This window comes from Odocoileus virginianus, chromosome 9 (assembly GCF_023699985.2).
Source record: "Odocoileus virginianus isolate 20LAN1187 ecotype Illinois chromosome 9, Ovbor_1.2, whole genome shotgun sequence".
NCBI classification, from domain to species: Eukaryota; Metazoa; Chordata; class Mammalia; order Artiodactyla; family Cervidae; genus Odocoileus; species Odocoileus virginianus.
This window is the reverse complement of record NC_069682.1, coordinates 51,746,921-51,773,963: the sequence shown is the minus strand read 5'-3', so window position 1 is coordinate 51,773,963 and position 27,043 is coordinate 51,746,921. Positions and strand designations below refer to the sequence as shown.

The 27,043-nt window shown below is 47.7% G+C and overlaps 1 long non-coding RNA gene and 1 pseudogene across 2 annotated transcripts; both read left to right on the top strand.

Moving 5' to 3' along the window:
* Positions 1-10,462: 10,462 nt before the first annotated feature.
* On the top strand, positions 10,463-22,246 carry LOC110142098 (uncharacterized). Of its 2 annotated transcripts, none has more exons than XR_002315228.2 (4): positions 10,463-10,607; positions 18,308-18,507; positions 19,268-19,456; positions 21,932-22,246. It is a non-coding gene; the product is annotated as an uncharacterized lncRNA (long non-coding RNA). The 2 variants fall into 2 exon arrangements; XR_002315226.2 differs by having other exon boundaries at positions 20,554-22,246.
* On the top strand, positions 16,232-17,585 carry LOC139036726 (dnaJ homolog subfamily A member 1 pseudogene; annotated as a pseudogene).
* Positions 22,247-27,043: the final 4,797 nt, after the last annotated feature.

Here is a 27,043-nt window from a genome sequence, read left to right as displayed (position 1 = left end):
ATAATCACTGCTATAAACATTCATGTACAAGTTTTACATGAACATTCATTTTGATTTGTCCAGGGTGACTCCAAGAAGTAGGAGTCCTGAATCAGTGGTCATTGGGTGTGTAACTTTTTGATGAAACGGCCAATCGGCTCTCCAGCATGGCTGCTCCGTTCTGTGTTCCCACCAGCAATGAATGGTGCCCCTGTGGCCCCAGATTCTTGGCCACACATTATTTCATCAGTGGTTTTCACTGTGTCCATCTGAAGAGGTATCATTAATGCTATTTTGTCAAGGACTTAAAGGGTATTTGACACAGGAGTTTAAAGGGAGGGATAGTTGTAGAGAGCAGAGGGCCCTGGGTACTTCCCCATGGCGGTGGCACCATGATTGGTGGCGTCCCCTCGGAGCCTTTGACCAGCGTCTTCTGGGTCCTCTCCTTGCCCCCAGGTCCTTCTGGGAGACACACGCATGCACACGCACACACTCCCAAGGCCACACCCCCATGCCATGCTTCCCTCTGAATGCAGAGGAGACCTCATTTCTCTGCACCCTCCATGCTCTCGCCGACAGACGTGATTTATGGTGCGTGCCAGCAGTCTCTCTGTGCATGGCTGGAGGAAACCGAGTTGATGAGAGAATTGTCAGAAATGATTCTGCATGTGTTATGGGGTGGATTTTAAAGGCAGATCAAATGGGAAAGAAGCATTTCTCTGAAATAAAATGTTCTCCCATTGTGATGTGTAATATTTCCCCAAGAAATAATCTCCCTAATTTTTCCAAATGAGATTTTGGAAATAAATCTCAGTTAGGTGACCAAGCAGTTCTAGGTAAGTAAGATATATCAAGAAGATGAGTTTCTAATATCCGAGGACAAGAACGGGGGAGGGCAGGCCCCCAGCAGATGGGCATTCCAGTTTTCAGAAAGCAGATGGGTTTGTAAGGGACTTCATCAGACATTGAGGGGTTGACATAAAGAAGGGACTGGGGTGGGTGCACTATGGACCCATTGCCTGGATGTTTACATGTTCCCAGTGCCTGACCACACAGTTGATGTCTGGTAGGTGCACACTGTGATGGTTAGAGGATATGACAAATGTCTACGTGGCCTCCTCCACCTTGGGGTCTGGTTCAGCAAAGTGGCTCCATCTCTTAGGGGACAGCAGGCAGAGCTGGCTTCCCCAGGGAGAGAGAGGGTTCACCCAGGTGAGCAGAGCCCTCTGGCTACTTCAAAGCTCCACCAAACGTGCCAGCATCTACTTTGCAGATGCCATCGGGTCCACTTGGAAACCCAGCTTCCTGATGTGGTGTTGGGGCCGCTGAAGCAGGATCTCTGGGTCTTGGAGAAGGACTAATTTCGAATGCACATGGTAATGGGGTGCTTTGAGAGTGTGGCTAATCCATGAATATTAAAAATAAAAAATGTCTGATCAATGAGAACTTTGTTTGCAGCAGGAGAGTGCTGGGTTCAGCCAGACCAACTCTCACAGCTTAATTACCATCATCAGAGTTGGTTTCACGACAGAGCAGGAGGTTTTGACATCATTGATCTACCATCAAGGTCCGAGGCTCTCAGAGACAAGTACCCGCCCATCGCCTTTCAGGGCTGTATTGGGAACACGTCAGTGCCACTTCGTATTGATACTCAGGGGAGATAAAAACGCCCGTGATGGTGTGATTGATCATCGCATATTAACTAAGGTTATTAGAAAAGGAAAATACAATGCTTCCCTCGTCTCCTCATGGTGCTGTATCTGACAATCTATCTTCTTCCTGTCCCTGGGTCTCTATTCTCTCTGGGCACGTTTTCTTCTCTTTTCCTTTTTTTTCATCCTCAATGAACTTCAGTCAATTAGATGATGAACAAAATGACCTTCCCAGGGTCTCCCAGGACACTTCCCTTAGGGAGAGCTGTTCCAAAGAAAACCATAGCAGATTCACTCAGGAAAACCTCAGAGAGCCAGCAGAGGAGCCAGAGATGCCCCAGCCCCTTCTCAAGGGGTTCAGACTCTCACCCGTTTCCATGCCTAGACAGGGTGTCTTTCGCCTCCTCTCGGTTTGAGAAAAGACGGGTCTTGAAACTGATCCTGTCTTCTGAATGTTTCTCTTGGTTTCTGGGATGGAGTTTCCTGGGCCCTGGAGGAAAGACAGGAGAAAACTCTCCACCCACAGGGCAGACAGAGGACAAGAAGCCTGAGTGCCACTATTAGAGCTCCCACCTTGCTAGCCTTGCTGCGTACCTCATGTTCAGCTTCCCTGGGACGTAGCACTGCCCTGTGTTCTAGGAAGACTCCCCTGAAACAAAAGAACTCCACCGACACCCCATGTAAGACTCATTCTTTCCCGTGGTGAACATTTAGTGAACACCTGCTGTGTGCATGGGGCTGCAGGAGGGGCTGTGGGAATCTATTTCACACCCCCTCCCACCCCCCCTCCACCAAAGTAGGGGATGCAGGCTTGGGTGCTGGAAGGAGATCTGCTGCCCCAGGCCTCAGGCTCCTCACCTGTGACATGAGAATAGGGACATCCAAGCCTCTCACGGGTGTGCACTTGATAAGAAACTGCACGTAGAAGCCCAGCAGCTGTCTTGGCCACGACAGTGATCTGGCCATTGAGGTGACAAAGTAGATGATCAGTGAGATGTCAGCTTGGTTTCTGCCACCTGGACACCCCGCCACATGCCTTGTGGGCCAGGTGGTCTCAGGTGAGCATTCTTGGACCCTGCCTCTCTCGTCATGGCCATATCTCAGGATGTCTGAAAGGCCAAAATTGTCTGGAAGCAAAGCCTACTCATGACTTGTGTGTGTTCTGGGGCTGCAGTAACCAAGGGCCACAAGCTGGGGGCTCACGCAGCAGAAATGAATTCCCCCATCATTCTGGAGAATGAACATCTAAAATCAGGGTATGGGCAGAGCCGAGCTCTCAGGTAGGAGGGCTAGAATCCTTCCTGCTTCTTCCAGCCTCTTATAGTTGCATCTTCACGGGGCCTTCCTTTCTTCCCTGTCTCTCATCTGCAAAGGTGTAAAGAAAACTATGACTGGTGTCCCACCGACTCGAGAGAGAGAAACACTTGTTCCAAGTTCTGGGTTCAGTGAAGGTTCATTACTTGAGACTAGTGTAGCAGGTGCTGATGGATACACATGAGTCGAAGCCTTGGTAGGCTCAAACTCGTGGACATGAGTTTGAGTAAACTCTGGGAGATAGTGAAGGACAGTGCTACAGTCCGTGGAGTGACCGAGTCAGACACGAATGAGAGACCGAGCAACAAAAAGTCTGGGTAATTCACAGGTATGTAATACACCTCAAAAATAGCATTGGTGGAAAAAAAAATAGCACTGATGGAGCATTCTCTGATCTAGAAAGAGAGTGCAGAGTGAAAATGAAATTCAAGCTAGGTGATGCCATGCTGACCAGAAACCAGGTCCTAAGCTGGCTCTTTAGAGTGTTAAGGGAGATCTGAATTTGAGACAGGACAGAAGGCAGAACAGTCTTCTGATGAAGTCTTTTGAATGAAATATCAGGATGCCTATAAACACATTTACTTCTCAACTTAACTTTTGAAAGATTTTTTCTTAGACCTAATGCTTAACTGACATTCGATTGTTCATATCGATTCATAATCTGACAGGGTTGTTGAAGAATATTCATCTTACATGTAAATCAGTTGACAAAATGGGGTCCTTCCATCCACGTGTGTCTGCATCAGAAACTATCTTTCCAAATTCAGCCCAAATTTGTGGATTAATTTTATGAGTGACAGCTCATCTGCTTTCTCTTTGTAATAAAATAATTAAATTATTTTTGCTCCCCTTCAGTTGTATTTTTTCAGGGTAACCCTTTCATTAAAAGCCATTTAATGTTTTTGTTCTGTTATCTGCTATATTTCAACTTTTGTATTTTCTCTGCTCTCCTGTCATGTTTCTTATTAAATTTCCCTGCTTTTTTTCTCTTGTTGTGATGGCTTTTAAAAGAATTTCCCCCCTAACACAAGCTTTGAACTTAAAAACCTGAAAACCATGTTATTTGGAATAAAAGAATCTGGAGTGTCACACGTTTGCCAGCTAATGTGTTACTCCTTGTGTTTTGTTTTAATTTTCAGACCAATTGTTTATGAACAAGGTCTTTTGTTTCTTCGAGGTTGGTCTGGTTCTCTGGACTCATCCTTCACAGGAAATGATAATCCTCTGACAACATAATCATCACCATGGCAACTGGAGGTGATGTCTCCAACAGGATTATGACTTCAAGGGCCCGGATTTGCATTTTTACCCACTCCTGGAGCGGCAGGCGTGCACCTTTGCTGGCCCCACTCCACAGCATGGTGTAGGAGAGGCTCCGGAGGGCTGAAGGACAGGTTCCCACGCTGAGAACAGGCAGTCGGGAAAATCATTGTAGATTCAGAACCTGCTGCTGCTCCATCAGCACCAGACACACTCACCAGGCAAAACAAACAGCGTTTCAATTTTTTTAAATCTGTGTTTTGCTGTGTTATGCTGCCTTTTCCCACCACTCCCACTGAGGAGTGATGTTTTAAAGCACAGATGAACAATCCTTGGGTGATGGGCAGACAGCAGCTCAATTCCTAGAGTTTGTAACTCTTCTAGTTCAGTTAGCTGGTCAATCTACAATTAGGGGAGAACTGATAGACAAACTGATGCCATTCTAGGGTGAGAAAAGGATAGCCTTGCCCCTCCAGCTCAGAAGTCAGTGGCTTAGGGCTGACCATCTGCGTTAAGAGCGCAAACTCTTGCATTGGACCAACTGGGTTCCAACTTCTGCTTTTGAACTTTATAAGTTACTTAACTGAGTATTGTTCAGTCACTAAGTTGTGTTCAACTCTTTGTAACCCCACAGCCTGCAGCACACCAGGCTTTCCTGTCCTGCATCACCTCCCAGAGTTTGCTCAAACTCATGTCCGTTGAGTCAGTCCATACCATCCAACCATCTCATTCTCTGTTGTCCGCTTCTCCTCCTGACTTCAATCTTTCTCAGCTTCAGGGTCTTTTACAATGAGTCGGCTCTTCACATCCGGTGACCAAAGTGTTGGAGCTTCAGTTTCATCATCGGTCCTTCCAATGAATATTCAGGGTTGATTTCCTATAGGACTGACTGGTTTGATCTCCTTGCTGTCCAAGGGACTCTCAAGAGTCTTCAATTCCACAGTTTGTTAGTCCCTGGCCATCTTTCAGTCCCGGGCCTGAAAGCATCAATTCTTCAGCCTCAGTTTTGGCCTCTGTTTAAAAAGGAAATTGAGCTATCCAGCACATTCAGGAGACCAACAAAGGAAGCCAGTGCTTGCCCCAGGGTCCGATAGGCATACGTGCTCAGGAGGTCCAGACATGGTACACCTTCTCGGAAGCCCTGTCTCGGTTTTCCAGGTATTGCTAGCAGGTAAGGCAACTGCCCATTTCACAGATGTTGAAACTGAGGCTTAAGGAGTTTCCATGGAGCTCCAGGTCAGAGATCAAAAAGCTTCAGGTAATGGCTTAAATACAGACACTTCCACTCAAGCACTGGCCATGACCAGAGACTCAGCAGACCCCAAAGGGCCACGAAATTGCAAGGCACAGGACCTGACTTTCCTGGAGGACTGGTTGGCTGAGTGAAAGTGGGCACAAAGGCAGAGAATTCCCCACTTCCCACCCCTTGGGGGCACTTAGTTCTCCCTCCACCCCAACCCCCATCTTTCTTCTCTTTTCCTGGGACCATCATGACACAGACAGAGCTGCCAGGTGGGGGGGCCTTTGTATCACCCAGAAAGATGGCCAGGAACTAACACACTCCACTCTGCACAGAATCCAAGAACTATAATTGGTAATCCCCACATGCAAAATAAAAATAATCACTCCATCAACATTTCATGATACATGTGTAATTTTTTTTATTTAAACATTTAATGTCATAAAACAAGCCTGGCATGCAGAGGAAACTGTTGATTTCTTCCAAAGAAATCATACCCTTTTAAGTGAAAGTAAATATGAGTTAGGGCATCCCAGGGAAGGAAGTCAAGATTTGGGAGGCTGGTCCCCAATTGGCTAAACCCAGCAATGATACTCTCAAAGTCAGCAGCAGAGGAGAGTTCCTTCAAGGGATAAGGGAGACTGATTTGTGGGCAAAAAGTCAACACGTTGTCCCCCCAAGCCACCCACAGGTTAGTGGCTTTCTGGAAAGAAAGAGGGAAGCTCGGGGTCCAGAGAAGCTCTGAGAAGGACCCCACCCCCTTTTCTCAGGATCCTTCTGTTTTTAGGGGTTTGTCCATCACCCGCAAGTACCACTCAGCCTTTGTTCCTCGATTAGCCTTTCAGTCCTGGGAGGGGGGCTGCCCAGGAAGACCCACTGTTTAGACTCTGAAATGAAGCAATTAACATCTTGGCAGTAGGCAGCATTAATCATTTGTGACCATTTTTATTGAACTTCTCCCCCAAACACAAGATGGAAAGACATTTATTAGTTCACACAAAAGGCATCTCTGAACAGCAAACGCTCAATTATTTCGATGTTTACTGTTGAGAAAACTGCAGAAGAAAAATGTACATTCAACAGATGCATTCTGAAAGGTCTTATATAGAGGAGGCTTTTTGGCCAATTGTAAGGGACATTCTATCATTTTGCTTGTTTTGAGTCATTGCAGCCTCTGGACTTCATATTCTATTCTGGTTTCCACCTCTTCAGGCTCACCTAGTCATCATGGTCTTCTAGTTACATTCATCAACTGCATGACTTGCATGTGTACCCCTTTCATCAAACTGGTTATCACAGAACCTCAGATCAGGATGAGAAAGGACATGAAATTTGTAGAATATCTCCCAGTTCCAAGTTTTTCTACCACAAACTCCATGAAAATGTGGTTGCCTCCAAGGCCCTAAAGTGGCTGCCTGTGCAGCATCCATACTCTGTCCCAGGATTGTTCCTTTCTGTGAATGTTGGGCTCAGTCAGGTGACTTTTGGTCAATAGGATGTTAGCATCTGTGACTCAAGCAGAGACTGGAAAAGTCACTTGGGCATCTCCCTTCATGGTTTGACACCTGCTACTCCCTAGAGAACATATTCAGGGTAACTTGTCAGAAAAAAAAGTGAGTGGAGGCTGGTCCAGCTGCTCCAAGCCACCTGAAGCCAACTTCAGAACAAGCCAACTCCAGTGAGTCCACTGAGCCTGAGTCATATCAGCAGAGCAACCCAGTCAACCTGTACGTGGGTGGAAAAAGACTGTATGGTTATTCCCTGAGCTGTTACTGTTGTGATGGTTTGTTACACAGCACTGAGGCAGTAGGTAGCTGATACAAACCCAGCATGTTTACAGTTCATTAAGCACCTCTTGTGCAACAGCTGTGGCACCTGGGACTTTCCAGGCTCAGCACTGGTCTGACTGTGATGCCAAGATGCAGTTGTCAGAATTCTTATTGGTGCGGATAAGGATGTGTGCCTTACATGGGAGAGTCTATAAGCAGGACAAACTGGGTTTGAACCCACAGCCATCTGCCTCCAGTCCTTCCTCTTCCCCCAAGCCATCTGTCCCCATACTGCCAGGTGCTCCCTCCAAGCATGAATAGGTTGGTCAGCCTCCATCCATTTGATTCCACAGGCTCTGCCTCTAAATTGTCGGTGCATCCTGCCGTGTCCCCTGAAAATTCACTAGGAATGAAATGAATCTGAGTGTCTAAAAGAAAACACACTGGCTGGCATTCTACTTGCAGCTGCCCATTCAGGCCTTATCATCCTGGCTCATCTTCCCATTAGGCTGTATAATGGGATCACTCCAAACAACCCAACATGTGGGAGGCTTAACCCACCATGCCTCCTTAAGAATTACTGGGTTCCTACTACAGGCAGTGGCTACCATTCTCCATTGCAAGATTCCCAAGGTGAAATTTCTCACTTTGTGGCCCAAACATAATGTACCTGCCCTGAACCAAAATCATCCAGCTCCTCCCATTCTCAGTAGCCTCCTCGGCAAATGCCAGCTCCTTCTGAATGTATATGAAGGTATCTAGATATGCCCTGTTCCTTGATGAGCCACTGGCCTGGTGTTGGTCTTCTCTGTCACCATTTGTCATGGTAATAAATAGGAGGAGTAAATATTGTGGATGAGTGAATAAAAAATTGTACACATGGGGAGATTTTGTACACAAGCTTATTTGTGTGTACCCGAGCCTCTCAACTTGGACTGAGTATTAGAATCACCCGGGGTGTTCTGAAAAATACAAACAATAGGGTCCCACCCTGGACCAATTAAACAGAGACCCTGCAAGATGCCTGGGTGAGGTTCTTGTTTTAATACTCTGGGTGAATTGAATGTGCACCCCAACCACCCTCCCCCCTCCCTGCACACTTACACATTTTATTTTAAACACAAAAATTCAACCAACTCTAACACTGGTGATGTCATCCCCCCCAGGGGGCTCTTGCAGAGAGTCCCCAGAAGAGGGTCTAGTGAAATGTTCTGTGAGTGGACGTAAGAGTTCCTCCCATCCTCCATCCTGCCCAGAGTGATCTTCAGGGTCACCAGGAAGCTGGAACCACTAGATGTGAATTGAGGGATGGGCTTCCTGCTCACCTCTCAACTGGGAATGTCCCCCTAGGGTCATACACCAACTTGGCTTCTCACTGGCCTCGAAGGCCATCTCAAGATGCTGGAGTGTCACCTCCAAGCTCGAGAGCTGCCACCCTTGCCTGCTATCTATTCATCCTTCTGCTAGTCTCAGAGTGCAGCCATGGCCAACGGGACTTACCTGCCTATGACAGCACATCAGTGATAGATATTGTCCCTTTCAGCCTAGTTAATGAAGGATCCAAGTCACGCCAGGTTTTATCTGTCAGAGAAACACCAGTAAGCAGGATACAGAGACCAAACCAAACCCTGTTTGGAAGCAATGATCTTCAAGTAAATCAGGAAAAATTATTGTTGGGTTTCTCTAGTGCAGACTCATCACAGGAAACCAGCTGTCCCTCTGCCTGAGTTTCAAGGATCTTAGTTTCAGATCCAGGGCCATTGGGGGCAGAGGTCAAGGCATGGGTATTTCCTTGATCAAGGAGCCAGGGACTTCTGTGAACACTAGACAGCCAGCCATACATGTACCCAGGTAATCAGGCTGTAGAGGGGAGTGTGTCTCCCATAACTAGTCAACATGCAGCAAATTTAAAATTTGCTAAATTTTAAGTACATAAAATCTTAAGTACTAAAGTACTTAAGTACTAAAATCTTAAGTACATAATTCCTAAAAATAATAATAATAATAATAAAGCAACTAAAATCCAGTCTCATATGTTCCAACCTAAACAGGGGAAAGAATTGTCTATTTTATTAGAAACATCTCTCCTGAAGATTATGGAAAAAAGGCTGCAGGACTGGCTTCTGGACTCACTGTCACCACTAACTAACCAGCCCCAGGACCATTTGGCTACTGAAAATCTTTGAAGTCACGTTAGCCCTCCGGCTCAGTCTCCTCATCTGGGGAAAGAGGGCATCTGGCTGAAAAATAAAAATAGCCGATGTTTTTTGAGTATTTACCATGCTCTGGAAAATGTGCTAAGAGCTCAATTATTTTAAAACATTAATAATTCTATGGTTATCAGCTCTTCACCACACTGGGAGGTGCAGACCATCATGATCCCGTTTATCAGATCAGGATCCTGGGGCCAGAGAGATGAGTGATGTCCAGGTGGAGACTCCAGGACTCAACGGAGGGGCTGAGGGTTGCTACTGTATTACTGATTCTAATATACTATCTTCTTCTGTGAGCAGAAGGCTCCTTCCAGCAATAGGATGTGACCTTGCTTCATGGACCTGGCTCATCTGCAGGGGCATTTGTAGAAAGTGGCCTCTGAGCTGCCGCTAGACCTCCAAAGACCTGATAGTCACCAGATAGGCAGGTAGGGAAGGCCATTTGCCAGACTAGATCCACTGAAGGTCTTCCTTGTTGTGCTGGGTGTTGTTTAATTTCCTCCTGCTCACTAATACGGTCAGTTGGAATTTGGTATCCATTCACACTTCTTTCTTGAGTGCTTCCTGTCCTGCTGATGTTGATCAGCCAAAAGCTATATTTTCCAGAGTCCCTTCTGCAGTAAGCTGACACTCAGGTGGCCCCAACAATCCCTTGAGCATAGCCTCCAGCCAACAGCCTGCAAGAAGTCGAGACCTCAGCCCAACAGTCCTGGAAGAATGGACTTGGCCAGCAGTTAAGAGAGCTTGAAAGCAGGTCCTTCCTCAGTCAAGCTTTCAGATGAAACCCCAGTCCTGGCCAGCACATTCTTTGCCACCTCTAAGAAACTCCAAGGCAGAGAACCAAGCCAAGCCCCCTGACCCACAGAACCTACGAGATAATCAACATGTGCTAAATTTATGATAGCCTGTTAAACAGCAGCAGGTGGCAAGTATTTAGTTCTGCCTATCAGACATTCTCCTTGGGATGTAGAACACGGAAGGGAAGCATATTCTTGCTCCTTCTGTCTGGTTTCAACCAGTCTGTGTGAGGTCACCAGCCTGCATTCCAGGAAGTGGTGGCCAGGATGAAGCCTGAGAATCTTGGTGGTTATGATCGTAGCCTAGCACCCAGATGGGGAGATCACAGTCCCACATGTCATCAATAGATCGGTGGGTCTCCCAATTTCCCACCTTCCCAAAGGTAGGTGAGGTGGTAGCCCCCTGGCAGGTCATTTCTGCAGGATATGTGGTCTATGTTGGCTGACTGGTCTGTGCATCACTAGCATTCACTTCCCTACCTGTCCAGCCAGTTCACAAACACCTGACTCCTCATATTAAGTCACTGTCTCCTTCTACCCCATCAAGTGGTCTTTATTTCCTGCTCTAAGCCCTAGCAGATCCACCTGGCTCCCATATTGTTTCCTAGAAAGTGAGGAGAGCCCTTCAATTTTCTCACCATGCTCCTGAGTGCTTTTTCTCTGTGCAAATTCAAGATGCTCTGAATCTTGGCCAAACATGAATTAGACGACATAATCCTACCTCAAGTACATATGGGACATAGAAGTTTAGCAAGCAGCACTACAGAAATCACAGCCTTTGTCTCTCAGAACAGCTCTCTGAAGTGGGTGTGCATCCCCCCACCTGTCTTATAAACAAGGAAACCAAGACTAGGGGGGAGTAAACATGTGGCCAAAGTGAGCAGGGGTGGAGCCAGGACCCCACCAGGTCCCACAGCAGTTGGGGTCCCTTCCTCCCCAGGATGGCACTTCCCATGACTTATTGTTCTCCTGACTTCCTCATCCTTCAGGTGCTACAAACATGAACCCCAAGGTGAAAATGGCCATTAGATGTTATTTCCTCATGTGCATCCCTGTGATGTTTGCCTGTCCAATGAGTGTCCATCCCTGTTGTGTGAGAACCAGCTCTTCCACTTGTTAATTTCCAGAACATGGTGCCTACTCTTGGCAAGATCACAGCATCTTCCAAAGACCCTGACTATCAGGGTGAATGGGGGTTGAATTTCCCCATGTCCTTGGTCTCCTTCTTGCTTAGCGCAGAATTGCCTTTGGCTCAGCCAGATGCCCACAGGTACCTCCCAGAGGAACTGCCTTTGCTTAGCTCACCCACCTGGATGGATGCTTTTCCCTTGGCATAAAGCCACTGTATTGGCTTGTGGATCCCTGTCCAAGTGGGGGACACAGGTGTGAACAGAAAGACCTAGGACCTTTGGAGGACCTAGGAGTGTGTGACTAGCAAGAGAAAGGTATCTCAAGGTCACAGATGTCCCTTCAAGCACTTGAAATGCTCCCACTCTGTGGAGTTTCTTCCCAGACTGTGTGTTGTAGAGAACAGAGTTAAGAGCAATGAACAGAAATGTCTGGGAGAGAGAGGTGGGGATGCCTGACAGTTCAGGGACTCTGCAAAGATCCTTCTCTACATTAATAGGAGCCATGTCTTTGAAGGTGGTGACCTCGGTAGGAAGTGGGGTCTTAGCAAATGATGTCATGGAAATTCCCACAAGTCCCTCTTCTTTGACCCCTAAGATCACCTTTCAATGCCGTTTGTGACCATTGGGTGGTGAAATCTTTCTAAGACAACCCTCCTCATCTTCACTGTCTTTCCCCTTTGTGAAATGTATGACCCAAGCTGCTAAAGCAGCACCCTGGGCTCCCCACCCTGCGGCTGACCCGTGATAGGATTCAGGGTGGTCAGGAGATACTTTTGTCTTTTGTTGTTGTTCAGTTCCTCAGTCGTGTCTGACTCTTTGTGACTGCATGGATTGCAGCACACCAGGCTTTCCTGTCCCTCATTATCTCCCAGAGTTTGCTCTAACTCATGTTCACTGAGTCAGTGATGCCATCCAGCCATCTCATCCTCTGTTGCCCCCTCCTCCTCCTGCCATCAATGTTTCCCAGCATCAGGGTCTTTTCCAATGAGTCGGTTCTGCGCATCAGGTGGCTAAAGTGTCAGAGCGTCAGCTTTTAAGTCCTTATAAACAGGGAAATGTTGAATAGCAAAGATAGGGAAGAGATTCATTGTTAAAGCTAATGGCAAGGACCCTCGTTAGAACATATTGTGAGTGTTTTGGAAGCTCCTGGAATGTAATTGGGTTTTCTAAACACCATACCATTTGATTCAGGCTTGGGAGAGGTGATACAAAGTGGACTTGAAGTAAAAATCGTCGATTATGTCCTGCAGCTCAAGCCCAGTGCCAGCAAAGAAGCCTAATTACCCGCTGAAGCTAATTGCTCCCATTTGAGCCGGCTGCTAGGACTCTGCACAAAGGACTTGGAAATGAGATGGATCAGAGAGTTGCAGGCCAGAGCCAGGAGCCCAGGAAAGCAGGCCGCGCTCACGGAAGCGGTACACAGGCGAGGAAGCTTTCAAAGACGCTTTTCTTTGAGCTGCTCCATATGAGCCAGCCAGAGCGAGAGCACTGCTTCCTCTGAAGGTGCCCGGAACGACTCGGAAATCTCGTTGAAAGTGGCAGGGGGGAGACAGGCTCCGGGATAACAGGATGCACACGCGCACTTTGATCTCCATCAAGCGCTCTGCAAGGAGAGTCCTGGTGTCAGGGCTCCGAGGAGCTGACACAAGGGAAGACAGCCCGCTCCAGAAAGGGAGCCCCTCCCCGCCCCTTCCCACCCCTCTCCCCACAGATGCTGCAGAAGGCTGATGTCAAAGGGGCCGTGTCTGCACTCAGGAGCCGCCAGGGGTCACTCGTGATGACAGCTCCTCCTAGAGACGGAAGCCAGCTTTCCCGTGGACATACCCACCTTCTCCTCTGCTTGGTCCTGGTTGTCCTGGAGATCGTCCTCATCTGGGGAGGATCTGAACTCACCAGGCTTTGGAATCTCGCAGGCCAAAATGCTCTTGACACTGGGCAAGAGGAAATGGGTGTCTACTGCAGAACAAGCCCCCCCCCAGGTCAGCACTGACTCTCTCCCCTTCCTACCCCACCTCCTGTGGATCAGCTAATCTGGCCAGAATTATCTGAGAGACACACAGAGCCTCTGAACACTTCTCATTTTCACTATCACTGCCCGGGTCCAGGCCACCACCACCTTGGCCAGGCCAAGTGCAGGTGGGAATGCAGTAAGATTTCGTGGGCCCTAATTGCTCAGTTTTGCCTCTATGGCCCATTCTTCCATTATATCTATCTACAGAGGATAAGATGGTTGGATGGCATCACTGACTCAATGGACATGAATTTAAGCAAACTCCAGGAGATAGTGAAGGACAGGGAAGCCTGGCATGCAGCAGTCCATGGGGTGGCAGAGTCTGACACAATTGAGCAACTGAACAACAACAATCTATCCATCTATCATTTATCGATCATCTATCTGTCATTTATCTATCTAACTGTGGCCTATCTGTCTACAGTTGGATCTTTATTAATGTGGGTTTGAACTGTGCACATCCACTTATACTGAGGTTTTTTTTCCAATGAATACATTTATTCCTACAGGATCTACAGTTGGTTGATTCCACAGATGCAGAGAATCCAAATCAGAGATCCCATGATGGGACATGAGCATCTTGGGTCTTGGGTCTGTGGCAGGTTCTGGAACCACACCTCTTAGGTTGGAGAGATCTCTAGAAAGTTCTGCCCCCCACCTTGTCTCCCCCAAGGTAGTCAACTAGTCCAACCCAGAGGGGAGAATCTCTGATTTTGCCAAGGGCCCAAACCAAATTACTCTATTTAGGCAAGGGACTTTGGGTCTCCTTTCTCTTTTAAACTGAGGGATAACTTACCCGGAGACAGTCCAGAGCACTTAAAAGTCCCAAAACCTCACTGGTGTAATCACCCCCCGCCCCCAGCCCCCAGGTGTAGACAGAGCATTTTCAGCACTCTTCATGTTCCTCTGTGCTCTAGCCCTCCAACCCTAACCTGTTCTTGACATTCCCATCCACAGAACAACACAGGACGTGCACTTTCACATCTGACTTCTTTTGCCCCATGTTCATCATCCAGGAGTGACCGTGTGTTGTACACTTAAAGTTCACTCTCTATTCTTGTATGGTTTGCCTCGCTTATTTTATATCTGTCTGTCTGCATTTCTAGCAAGTGAACTGCTGTGTCTTGCAGTGGAACAAGGTGTGGAGGTGATGGAAACCACAAAGGCGGTGGATGAGTCACTCAAGTTAGAGGAAAAAATCGCTCCTGGGGAAGGCAGCCGGTGACCAAGAATCAGGCTAGGTAGTCCCCAAATGAGGGCAGAATCTCCAGCTGGAGGGAATAACAACTGAGAAACAACAGAGAACTTGCCTCAGACGCCCTCAGACAAGTACAGCCAGTGCTGCACGGGAGCTGGGTCAGCCTCCAAGGGTTTCCAGGCACAGAGACGGCCAGGTCAGAGCAGCGACTCGGAGGGGACAAGGTAGTGTTGATGAGACCTGACCGATCCACTTTCCAGGTACCACTGAGGGAGACTGAGTGGGTCCAGGCCCCTGGTGGTCAGTTCACTGCTGTACTTCAGAAAGGGAACTGGGGCTTCAGGACCACCCTGTTCTCAGGTCTCCCTGGAGTCCTGAATCAGGACTTTTCCTTCAGCTTCGGGTGGCCAAGGCTGAACTGGACATAACTGTCCCCACAAAGAGATGCACACCCACCCTTTGATGCTACCATCTTGCAGCAAAAAAAAAAAAAAAAAAAAAAAATCAGACCATACAGAGCTGCTGTGCGGTGCGTGAAAACACATCTGTTCATTTATTTATAACACTTTTAACCTCACACCCTGTCCTCCCCACCCCCAGTCCCATCCTGAACATCTGGCAGGCCCTGCCCCAGCCAGAGCCCGGGCGTCACTCAGTGGCCGCTGGCTGGAAGGTCTCCGTGTCCATCACTCCTGAATTCACACCACTGCAGACCTGCTTTGTTGCTTGGTAACAATTTTCACGGGCGCATGAAAAGGAGAGTTCTGAAAAGAGGCTTGCTTAAAGCCTGACAGCAATTACAGGCAAAGCAGTCCTCGTCTTTCATTTCAGAAACCAATACACAAATGGATCTTCCCATTCAGTTAGTGTTTTATTATTATTTAAACAGCCTCCCCACTCCACTCGAAGCCGGCTCTGTGTCAACACTGATTCCACACCTCTCACTCCTGAGCCTCTTCAATCACTAAAGAGAGAAGGTTCTTTTTCGCGTGCGTTTGACTTCCTCTTGGCTTCAGAGTTTGTGGCGAACAGTAAGGAGCATCTCACACTCAGGTCGCAGCTCCAGGAGGAAGAGAGGTCTTATGCCCCCTGCCTGGGCCAAAAACCATGCCCAAACCCACTTCTCCTTCTCCATCTCCTTATAAACAAGCCACCGCTGAACTGCTGATTAACTGGCTCATGCATGAACATAGTGGGCTAATCTGAGAGTCCTAAGGGCAGCAACCAAGTGTGAGCTGATATATTTTTTCTCCAGGAAGCCTAAGGGAGTCCTAGGTAAAGAATTCTGAATAAATGCTTCCCCTCTTTCATGATCCATTGGTTCTTATACACAGAGGTGGTCGCAACCTTGGTTAATTTCAACCTGTCGAAAGAGAGGTTTTGATGACATCATCAAACTCACAGAAAGACTTGGGCAGGCTCAGCTTGATTTAAAAAAGTTCCCCACCCTGTCCCCATTTTTTTATTATTCAATTAAATGAACTCAGGCTTCCATGGTGGTAAAGAATCCGCCTGCAATGAGGGAGACCTGGGTTCGATCCCTGTGTCAGAAAGATCCCCTGGGGAACTTTCCAGAACGCTCGGTGAAAGGCAGAGGAGCGGTGGCTGCCCGAGCTGCGCACAGCAACGCGCTCCTTCCCGCTCCCCCACACCGGCATCGGCCCCGCTCACCGGCTGTAGAAAATGGTGAAAGAAACCACTTACTATGATGTTTTGGGGGTCAAACCCAATGCCACCCAAAAAGAATTGAAAAAGGCTTACAGGAAACTGGCCTTGAAGTACCACCCTGATAAGAATCCAAATGAAGGCGAGAAGTTTAAACAGATTTCTCAAGCTTATGAAGTACTTTCTGATGCAAAGAAAAGGGAATTATATGACAAAGGAGGAGAACAGGCAATTAAAGAAGGTGGAGCAGGTGGTGGTTTTGGCTCCCCAATGGACATCTTTGATATGTTTTTCGGAGGAGGAGGCAGGATGCAGAGAGAGAGGAGAGGTAAAAACGTTGTGCATCAACTTACAGTAACTTTAGAAGATTTATATAATGGTGCAACAAGAAAACTAGCTCTGCAAAAGAATGTGATTTGTGACAAATGTGAAGGCCGAGGTGGTAAGAAAGGAGCGGTAGAATGCTGTCCCAATTGCCGGGGTACTGGAATGCAAATAAGAACTCATCAGATAGGACCTGGAATGGTTCAGCAAATTCAGTCTGTCTGCATGGAGTGCCAGGGCCATGGGGAGCGGATCAGTCCTAAAGATAGATGCAAAAACTGCAATGGAAGGAAGATAGTTCGAGAAAAGAAAAGTTCATATTGACAAAGGCATGAAAGATGGCCAGAAGATAACATTCCATGGTGAAGGAGACCAAGAACCAGGACTGGAGCCAGGAGATATTATCATTGTTTTAGATCAGAAGGACCATGCTGTTTTTACTCGACGAGGAGAAGATCTTTTCATGTGTATGGACATACAGCTGGTTGAGGCATTGTGTGGCTTCCAGAAGCCAATATCTACTCTTGACAACCGAACTATAGTCATCACTTCTCATCCAGGTCAGATCGTCAAGCATGGAGATATCAAGTGTGTGCTAAATGAAGGCATGCCAATTTATCGTAGGCCATATGAAAAGGGTCGCCTAATCATTGAATTTAAGGTAAACTTTCCTGAGAATGGCTTTCTCTCTCCTGATAAACTCTCTTTGCTGGAAAAACTTCTGCCTGAGAGGAAGGAAGTAGAAGAGACTGATGAAATGGACCAGGTAGAATTAGTGGACTTTGATCCAAATCAGGAAAGACGGCGTCATTACAATGGAGAAGCATATGAGGATGATGAACATCATCCTCGGGGTGGTGTTCAGTGTCAGACCTCTTAGTAGGCCTGTGAATAACACTCACTGCTGGGGTTTTATTGCAGTAGTGATTGAGTGAAGGACTATAATCATAATATGCTCACTACTTGCTTTTGTTTTAATATTCAACTATAGTAGTGTTTAAAAGTTAAATGAAGAATAAACTCGAATATAAAAGCTCTGAAAAAAAAAAAAAAAAAGAAAGATCCCCTGGAGAAGGAAATGGCTTCTCACTCCAGTATCCTGGCCTGGAGAACTCCATGGACTATCTATGGGGCTGCAAAGAGTCGGACACGACTCAATGACTTTCACTCACTTCACAAACTGAACTCATCTAATAGAGTCTAATAGAAGTATGTTGAAGCCCATGTCTTACTTTTTAAAACATTTATTTATTTTATTGTTTTTATTTAAGGCTGTGCTGGGTCTTCATTGCTTCATGGGCTCTTCTCTAGCTGCAGTGCACAGACTTCTCATTGCAGCGGCTTCTCTTGTAGGGAAGCACTGGCTCTAGGGCGGACGATCTTCAGTAGTTGTGGTACATCAGTTCAGTAGTTGCAAATCCCAGGCTCTAGGGCACAGACTCAGTAGTTGTGGTTCCCAGGCTTAGTTGCTGTGAGGCACATGGGATTTCCTTGGACCAGGGATGGAACCTGTGTCCCCTGCATTGGCAGGCAGGTGCGTTACCACTGAGCCACCAGGAAAGCCCAGAATATCCATTTTTGATCAAGACTGAACTACTTTCGGCAAGTCATTCCATTTCTCTGCCCCCAAGATGGCAATCTTCACCTTCTGTGGTGACCCCTGGACCTGCTGAAATGCCCCATATCAACTGCGATTGTTAACCTTCTCAGCATAGTATCAACCACCGAAAATGCACTCTTTAACTTTTCTTCCAGGGAGAAGTCATCTGCACCAGTCATCAGAAACCCCATTCCTCTGGCCAACTTCCTGAGAACCAGGGGAGCAAACACACCACATCTGGGGGCCCTCCCATCTGTCCCATAACCGTCTCCCCTAAGCTAAACAGGCTCCAAATGTCATCTCTGCTGCAGTCTTATCTTTTCTCCGTCCACTATATAGCATCGCTCTATTTCAGGTAATTAATTATCAGAAATTGCCAGAAATAGCTTCAAATCTCACAGCAGTTACCCCTACCCATTAGCGAGCAAGTGGTTGCAGTCTCTCTCTCTCTCTCTCTGGGATTATTTGTGCTAAGAGGTCAAAGATGGCAAGAGAAATGAAAAGCCATTTGCTTTAGCACCATTAGTACACTTTGTAGATAATTATATAATTTTTCAAGTATTCCTGGGGATTCACTTCAGCTGCCCACTCTTCTGAGTGAACTTTGACAAGAGAAAATTGCAGGTAATTTCTGTTTGTTTGGGTACTGTTTCTATAGTAATAAGGATAATTATTAATAAAGGAAGAAAGTTGTATTAGATTTTAGTCAATAAATAATCTGAATTTTTCCCTTTTAAAAAAATGCTCACAATGCAGAGCTAAAGCGGAGAGAAACAAGGACATCTCCAAGTTTTGCTCGCTCCCTCTTTTTATTTTTTTTTTTTTTGGCTTATCTTGCAGGTGAGATATCATTCTCAATTTAATTAAAGTCAGAGGAATAATGGCTACAGGGCTATGTTTCTAGCAGGGATCCCAAATGCCAAGGAGCTTGTGAATTTCTCTAACAAGAGAAGGGTCAAGATCATCCATGTATTTTAAAGACAAGTATTCACCTCTCCACCCCACCTGCCCCCACCAGTTTGTAAGTTCCATGAAAAGCTTAGAACATCACAAAGGAAGAGAAAGTATTAAATAACAGTGCCTCCAGCAACAATTGTCCATTCTTCCTCTGATAGGCAAACAATTGGGCACAAGTAGGCCCCAAACCGCAGGCCAGCCAGCAACCTTCGATTCTCTTGTTGGCTGAAGAGCGAAACAAGCACATGTGCTTCCTTCACTGGCACTGACTGAAGCTGAGCCACATGCCCAGGAAGGATGCTCTGGACCAGGGATACAGCCGCCAGCCTGGCAGGAGCTCGTCCCTGGTGAGCTCAGAGCGGGGACCACAGCAGATTGATGAGGGACCCTGCCTTCATTTAGGCTCCCCCAGAGGCAGAGCCTGAGCAAGGATTCAAGGGTCAGATGCTTATTTTGGAGGGAGACCCAGGAAGAAGGGAGTTAATCGAGGTATGCCATTAAGGCAGCTGCCACTGTGGGGACCTGGGATAGTCTCACTGGAGACCTGCACCTCGGAGTCATCTGTCCTGAGGGCGGAGGGAGCTGGAGGATTTCCTGACAGTCTCCCAAGATAGGTCGATGGGAAGCCGCTCCTGGGCGACTCTAGTCATCTGACACTTGGCCTGCCGGGCACAGAAGTGGGGACTGTGCAGGACCAGGAGGGCCCTAGACAGAGGAGCACAGGCTGGCAGAGATGGGTCGGGACACAGACAAGGAGGAGGTGTGGGTGTGGCGCCAACATGGTCCATGTCCATCACCAATGTGAATGAGGTGCTGGGGCACCATGGAGACAGAGCAGCAGCTCCTTCACTAGCCACTGGGCCAGGGGAATGCTTCCTGGTAAAGGGAAGGGATGTCAGAAGTTAGCCTAAAAGATGGGCGGGAGCTCCCCTGGGGAATGATGGCAGGATGCAGCATTGAAGAGACCAGGAGGCGTATGAAGATGGAAATGTCAGGACCTGCCCCCAGGACCAAGGTTGAGAGGGGAGAGAAAGAAGGTGACGCCAGGGAGAGAGGGGCTACCCAGGCCAGGCAATGAGAGATGCCTGTGACCACCAGGGGACCCCCGGAGGAGTTCAGGAAAGGGAGTGACAGTACCCAAGTTCATGCTTTGAAGGAACCGTCTGCCCATGGTCTGAAGGGCAGGGTGGCATCAAGGAGGCCTGAGGAACAGTTTGGCAGCAGCCTGGGGGTGAACAGGTAGGGGTTTTGGGCTGCAGAGAGGTAGTAGGCAGGAGGGAACTGATCAACTCCAGCTGCAGTGCTGTTGACAAAGTTGGGGATACACGGGCTTAGCCATTTTAAAGAGCCCAGCACAGTTTGGGAAATGAGAGATCAGACCAGCCCATGCAGGTAATAGGTTGGACTGTAACATCAGGAAAACCAAACACACCTGTCTTCTCAGGCCCTACGCTGTTCCCTGAGAGGAGGACACCGCAGACATCACGAGAAGAGGCAGGGAGGCATCCCTAAAAACAGTCATTGGATGCTGAGGCTCAGCTGCTAACCCATCTTCCCTGCATGTTCTTGACTCCCGAAACCACCTGCTCGGTCTCAGCCAAACGCACCTCCCAGACACCAGTTTTATGTTTAAAGAGATGGTTGGAGTCACTGGAAATCCAGCCAGAGACTCTGCTCTGAACATCACATCACCTCCTTTCGCCATGCTCTGCTGCAGAAGTTCAAACTACCCTTCATCCTGCGACACAGCCTAAATAGACTCTCCACTACCCCTCCCTATGCTCTGTTAGAGAACTATCCTGATGAGTTCCCTTGAAATGCTTTGACCAGACACGCTGTATACTAGTTGTTTGCAAGCTGCATGAAACGGTCCTTTAACTGGCTTATAGGAAACAAAAGACATCCCCATCCTCACCGGTTTCACCATCTCTCAGGCAATCCCTGTGAAATGCCAGCAGCCCACATGTCACAGCAGTCACACTGCGGTGTTCTTTTCCTACCGCCGATCGCTGTGGTGTGAACACCTCTGCCATCCACATGACAAGGCCCGTGGCATCCTCTGTGCTCCCCAGTGGGTGTGAGGGAGTCGGACAGCACACCTTTGGCCTCACTGCTCTGCTAGCCCGCGTCAGAAGTTGCTCTGGTGGACTGGGTGGGTTCCTCGCACCTCCCATTAGAACCACCTGTCACCTCTGGAGACGCACCTGAGCCAAGGAACCAGCTCCTTCATGAACCAGGTGTCATGACTGTAAAAATCCAACAGAGAGAAAGCCACATCCATACGGGGTTCTGAGCCACACGGTTCGGTCAGGGGCAGACTCCGGGCCCAGAGAACGCTGACGACTCCCCCGGCCCCATCGCTTCGGGGACCTCATCAGCTGCCCTTCTGGGCTGCGCTCTAATTCTCTTATTCTCTGCAGACTTGGAAAGACAGAACATTAAGAAGTCATTTTCCCACCCATACTTTCCATGCATCCAACTCTGCTCAGCTGGAGCTTCTCTGTCTTTGGGCATCTTGTTTCCCATCTCACATGTTCCCAGGAGTCAAGAACCTTTTAGGGAAGAGAGGCTAGCAGCTCAGCCATGTTAGGTGCCAGCATGATTATGGCTGCACCCGGGTCACTGGGCATCCATCTCTAGGTGTCGTGGCTCCCAGAATTCCTGTGGGGAGTGGAGCATGGTCATCTCCCTGCAGCTCATTCCAAATAAGAACTAGGAGCAGGTAATGGACCCGTTGATTTTCATTTTTTTAAGGAATAATAATACCTGATAGGATATGAATTACACTGTTCTTTTTTTCCTTCGACAATCTGCATTTGCAGCATTTTTCATCAATTCGAAGCATTCAAATAAAGATCATCTAGCATGCCTGGGATAATTACGTCTATCAAAGAACACTCACGGGTGCACAAAGCTTGGAAATGCTACGCCAACGATTTGTTTGAAGTGCAACCCAAGGAGAGGTGTATCTATAGTAACCACAGGCAGGTATTCAAATACCACTGTATTTCCTGATAATGGGTCCATTAATGAAATAGCAGTTTGATTTTCAATCGCACTTAATGATGCCTTTTGTGTAACCAACATCCCTATGTGCTGACATGTTCAAACGGGCTGCTGCAAGTGGAGGGACAAAGTTAGAGAGGGGGAGAGGGGCTGGGGGACAATATTTTAGGCTCAGTCGGAAGAGGAGCAGCGCTGTCTCAATTGGAGCTGTAAGGAATTGGCTGCCAACCCTCAGATCAGTCCTGGTGGTTTGGAAACCCTAGGACTGCCTGCATTTGCACCTTCCACTCTTGCTGTAGACATTTGAGAAGAGTGGACATGGGTACTAGTGGTCAGTCGAGGTCAGCACATCTTAGGTTCCTTGGAGACTCCTGGCATCATGCCATCCAGACCTTGGGGGTAGAAAGGTCCGAAGAGATTAGCGGAGCTGGAGGAGTCAGCCCTACAGTTCTGGCCACGGGAACAGAAGCACAAGTGGTCACCCGCCCAGACAGAGCCCGTCAGCGGTCCCTCTGTGGGACACATCACTGAGGCAGAAAGAGATCTGTCCGGGCCTGCCAGCAGCTCAGCGCAATGGCGGGTAGAGAAGAGAATGCTAAGGAAGTCACGTTCAGCCCCACACACTCAAAGAAGCAGAAAAAGCAGCAGGGAACAGGAAGGAGAGGCGGAGACCCCAGGTTCCCTCAGGACTGTCCCCTGGTTACGGTCCCCCGTGGGACTCTGGCATCTTCAGATTCTTAGATACCCTAACCTTTCCTTCAGTCCTGATCCTAAGCTCAACTTTATTCTGAGCCACTTGCAATGGACCCCAAACAGAGGGATGGGTCCTCATGACATCAACCACTTCTCATCAGCCCATCTGGTCCTGGGGAAGCATCATTTAAACAACCCTCCAGAAGAGACACCAGTTCTACCAAGATCCTCTGCCCGAGAGCTCTGGGGTCATGTTCTGCCAAGTATTTCCCTCATCTGACCCCAAGTGGTTCCTCCGGCAGGTGGAGCCCCTGACCCGGAGCTGGGCTTGCTCGGGGACCACCCTGAGAGGTTCCGTCCTCCTAGTGGACTTTGAGTGACTCTGCTGTGATTGTCTGGAAACCCCTCCAAGTCTAATCAGCTGGACACAGCACGAAACTGGAGAAGAAAACACTGATATTTGGAATGATGAGAGTTTTACTTTGGATCAATTTTTTTCCTTTCAGTCAGAAATTGACGTGCCACTCCTAACCTGTTCTCTCTCTCTCTTTTCACATCTCTGAAAAAGCTCCTATTCATCTGGAAGCCAGCACCACATCTATCCTGTTGTGACTGTCTGGAACCAAAGGCAGCGTAAGCCATTTACAAACCCCTTCTTTCTAACCAGCCTCATTTGTGGGCTCAGCATGGGCTCAACCCCCAGCTGGCAGGGAGCCCCCACTTAAAGGGAGGGTCAGGATCTGTCTAAGCTGGGCATAATCACGTTTCCCAGTGTCCAGTCTCTGAGACCAGAGTGACAGTCAGTATCACTCCATTAGAAACATCATTGATTTACTGAAAGGACATAGCCAGAGCCTTAGGTACAAGGATGGGCATTGCAACAAAATTAATGAAAAATTTCACACAGCTGAAATGACCTACAAGAAGATACCAGTTGTAAAAAAAAAAAAAAAAATGATGCAACGGCCACATGATGAAATATGACACAATTCACCAATTCATCCTCAGAAAATATTTTGAGAATATGGAAAATGCTTATGCTTTTATATGAACAGAAGGGGAAAAGCAAAAGACAGATTTGTGAATAAAAGATCGGTTAAGTCTTGCATTGTACACACACACACACACACACACACCTATAACCCAAACACTGGCAGGAGACATTGAAAGGAGGCAAACAGGAATGCTAGGATGACTGGAGACTTCAATTTTCTTCTTAATAATTTCCTATATTTTCCCAAATGTACATACAAATGTGAGTTTCTTTTTTAATTAGAAAATGTCATATTTATATAAGTACATAAAACACTGCAAATGCAGTACCACAATCCAGAGATTAGCAACAAGCTGAAGAGCAGCTGTGAAGAGCTCAAAGCAGACACCTTCTTTGGCCCCAGGGTACCAGATCACATCTTGGAAATCCATATGCATAAAGAACAGGTTTCAAACTCAAATAAAACCTTGGTTCACTGATCATTTCCCAGACGCGCTTCTCACTTTCCCACTTATGTGGTTTCCAGGCTCAGGGGCCATCTTCCCATCCCCCACCCTGGGGACAGGGCTGTTCGTCCATCCATCCATCCATCCAAGGGTGGCCTCCAGGTCCCCCTACTGCCCCTGGAGGAGGAACCAAAGTGGCCAGTGTCTCTCCACCAGCCCCCAGATGGAGTCAGAGTCTAGAGAACACACTAAAATGACCCACAGAGTGAAGAGACTCATAGCACATCCTCTGCCCAGAGCCCTCAGTCCCACCCTGGGGAATGAGAGTCTCCACCCAGTGGATGGAAGTTAAGAGCCGAGGGTCAGAGATGCTCTGAGCTTCTGACAACACGTAAACACGGCTTCTGCCATTTTCCTCCTGCTTGCGGTATTTCCTCCTTATGACAAACTGACAATATGAAGGAAATCAAGAAGGGAGTGAATGTGGAAAAACATTTAGGAACATGTAATCATGGCACAATTTAAAATGTTTCTCTGACTTCAACTTAAGAGATACATTTATGCTTTTTTTTTTCCTTATGCATTCAGGTAACTTTCTAATGGAGCCACCGTCTCACACAAAATTGGGTTCTCCTTGGATTAATATCTCTGAAAATTAAGTTGATTTATAACCAATTTTCTCCTCATTTAAACAGCGACCTGCAAGGGCTCCTCTGGGGAGCCTGTGGGATCCGAGAAATGATGGGTTGCCAGGAAAGCTCGGTGAAGCGGAATCTCTGGAAACACGGGCATCTGGAGGTGGGTGCTCAAGGGAGCACAATAATGCATTTCTGTGTGTTACATCCCTAAGTCAACTCTGGAGTCAGACGTGCACTTCCTGGCGACAAGGAAGCACTAACTGGATAATTAAAAAACAACCTCATCTGAATTATGATGGTCAAAACACAGTGGTCAAAAGGGACCATTGTGTATACCTCCACTGTGTCCTCAGCCCACACCAGCCAGTTTGCACATGGGTCAGCATCTTCAGAATATTGGGGAGATGCCCCCCAATACAGGGACCCTGAGACAGGTCAGCCCCTCCTGAAGCTTTGGAATGACATAAGGGGGTCCGTCTCCTGTAGCCAAGATGGAAAGGCCCAATGTATTTAGAAAGGTCCGCCAGTTGTTGTTGTTCTGCTGCTAAATCACGTCCAACTCTATGACTCCATGGACTGCAGCATGCCAGACTCCTCTGTCCTTCACTGTCTCCCAGAGTTTGTACAAATTCATGAGCAAACTCTGGGAGACAGTGAGGGACCCACCAGATGTACCCACAGGTGCAGAATGAGCAAACTTGGTTGGTCAGAGGGTGCGCCCCCTCTGCTGCTGAGAAAACACCATGCTTTGTTATATTTATAATTATTCTGAGTAAAATGTGTCACCTATGTGTGTGCACATGTGTCTTTGTGGCAGGGACAGAAAGTGGGTGAGATGACTGTCCCTGCAAGGGGGTAAAAACCAGCTGAGTGTGTGAGCACCCACTGTGTGCTGGGCATATGTCATCCCCACCACCCTTCACTGGACTCCACCAGGCTGTCACTCCATCAGCTCTTTATCCGTGAATAAGGTAACACGGTGACCTCTGTAAGGATGTCCCAGTGGCAGGCATAGCGTAGCCACTTGGCATTCCTTTCCATGGACGGACAGCTTCTCATGCAGCATCCAACATGCTCTGTATTTCACCATTCACTCTGCTCACTGTCCATAAGTCCTGCTAAGGCAAGTGAATTGCCTCGCTGTTCCCTGAGTGTTGAAGGCCCTGGAGTGAGCAATGCTCAGTAAATATTTGCTTGATGGAAAGAGGCATGCATGCTCTTAGCCATCTTTTTCTACCTGATCTAGTTGGCTCTGGCTCCTGGAACTCTTCCCAAACCAACAAATGACTTTCCAGAAGTATTTCAATCCAGGCTGCCAATATTCCACTGTTTTCAGAAGTTGGTTCTGCTGCCCTGAGATTTTCTGCCCTTTCAGAGGTTCTCCTGTGCCCACCCGCATTCACGGAGCCTGGGAGAGGATCAGGGAGGTCAGGAGTTCGTGCTCCTCTTCCGTCTGTGTCTTCTGCTAGTGTTCCTGATGACGTGGATGCGGATCACTTTTTAATGAGGGGGAAAAAGAAATCAAGAAAGTGACTGCCTTTTTTTGTTTGTTTGTTTTAAAATTCTGGTCACAGTGCACGACATGGGGAATCTTAGTTCCCCGACCAGGAATGGAACCCACACTCCGTGCATTAAAAGGTGAATTCTTAACCTCTGGACCACCAGGGAAGTCCCACAACTGTCAGAAGTAATGCCTCTGCTCTTACAGCCCTGGGGTTCCTTTGTCTCAGGTGAGGAGGGTAGGGCAGACCCCGCACCCCAGCCCTGCCCCAAACCTGGGAGTTTCCTTTCTTGCCAGACAGCAGAAACCGGTAAGGTAACTCACGTGTTACCTTATTCACGGATAACCAGCTAACAAAATCCTAGGCATGTGATACTGTAGAAAGCAGACAAATGACTCATGATGCTCAGAGCTCTGGTCCCACTGTGTCCCTTCCTGTTATTCCTAAGGGGACTAGACTAATTAAAGGCTAATTATGTTGTTATGGAGGCAAAATTGGGAAGGTTATTCTGCACTCAGAAGACACTGACTGGAGCCATGGGTTAACCCCTAGTTGAATGCTTCTATGGACCTGGAACTCACTACCTAACGGGGTTAGACCTTCTCATCTGGCAATCTCTTCTTTGTGTTAAGTTTTTGTTGTTGTTCAGTCATTA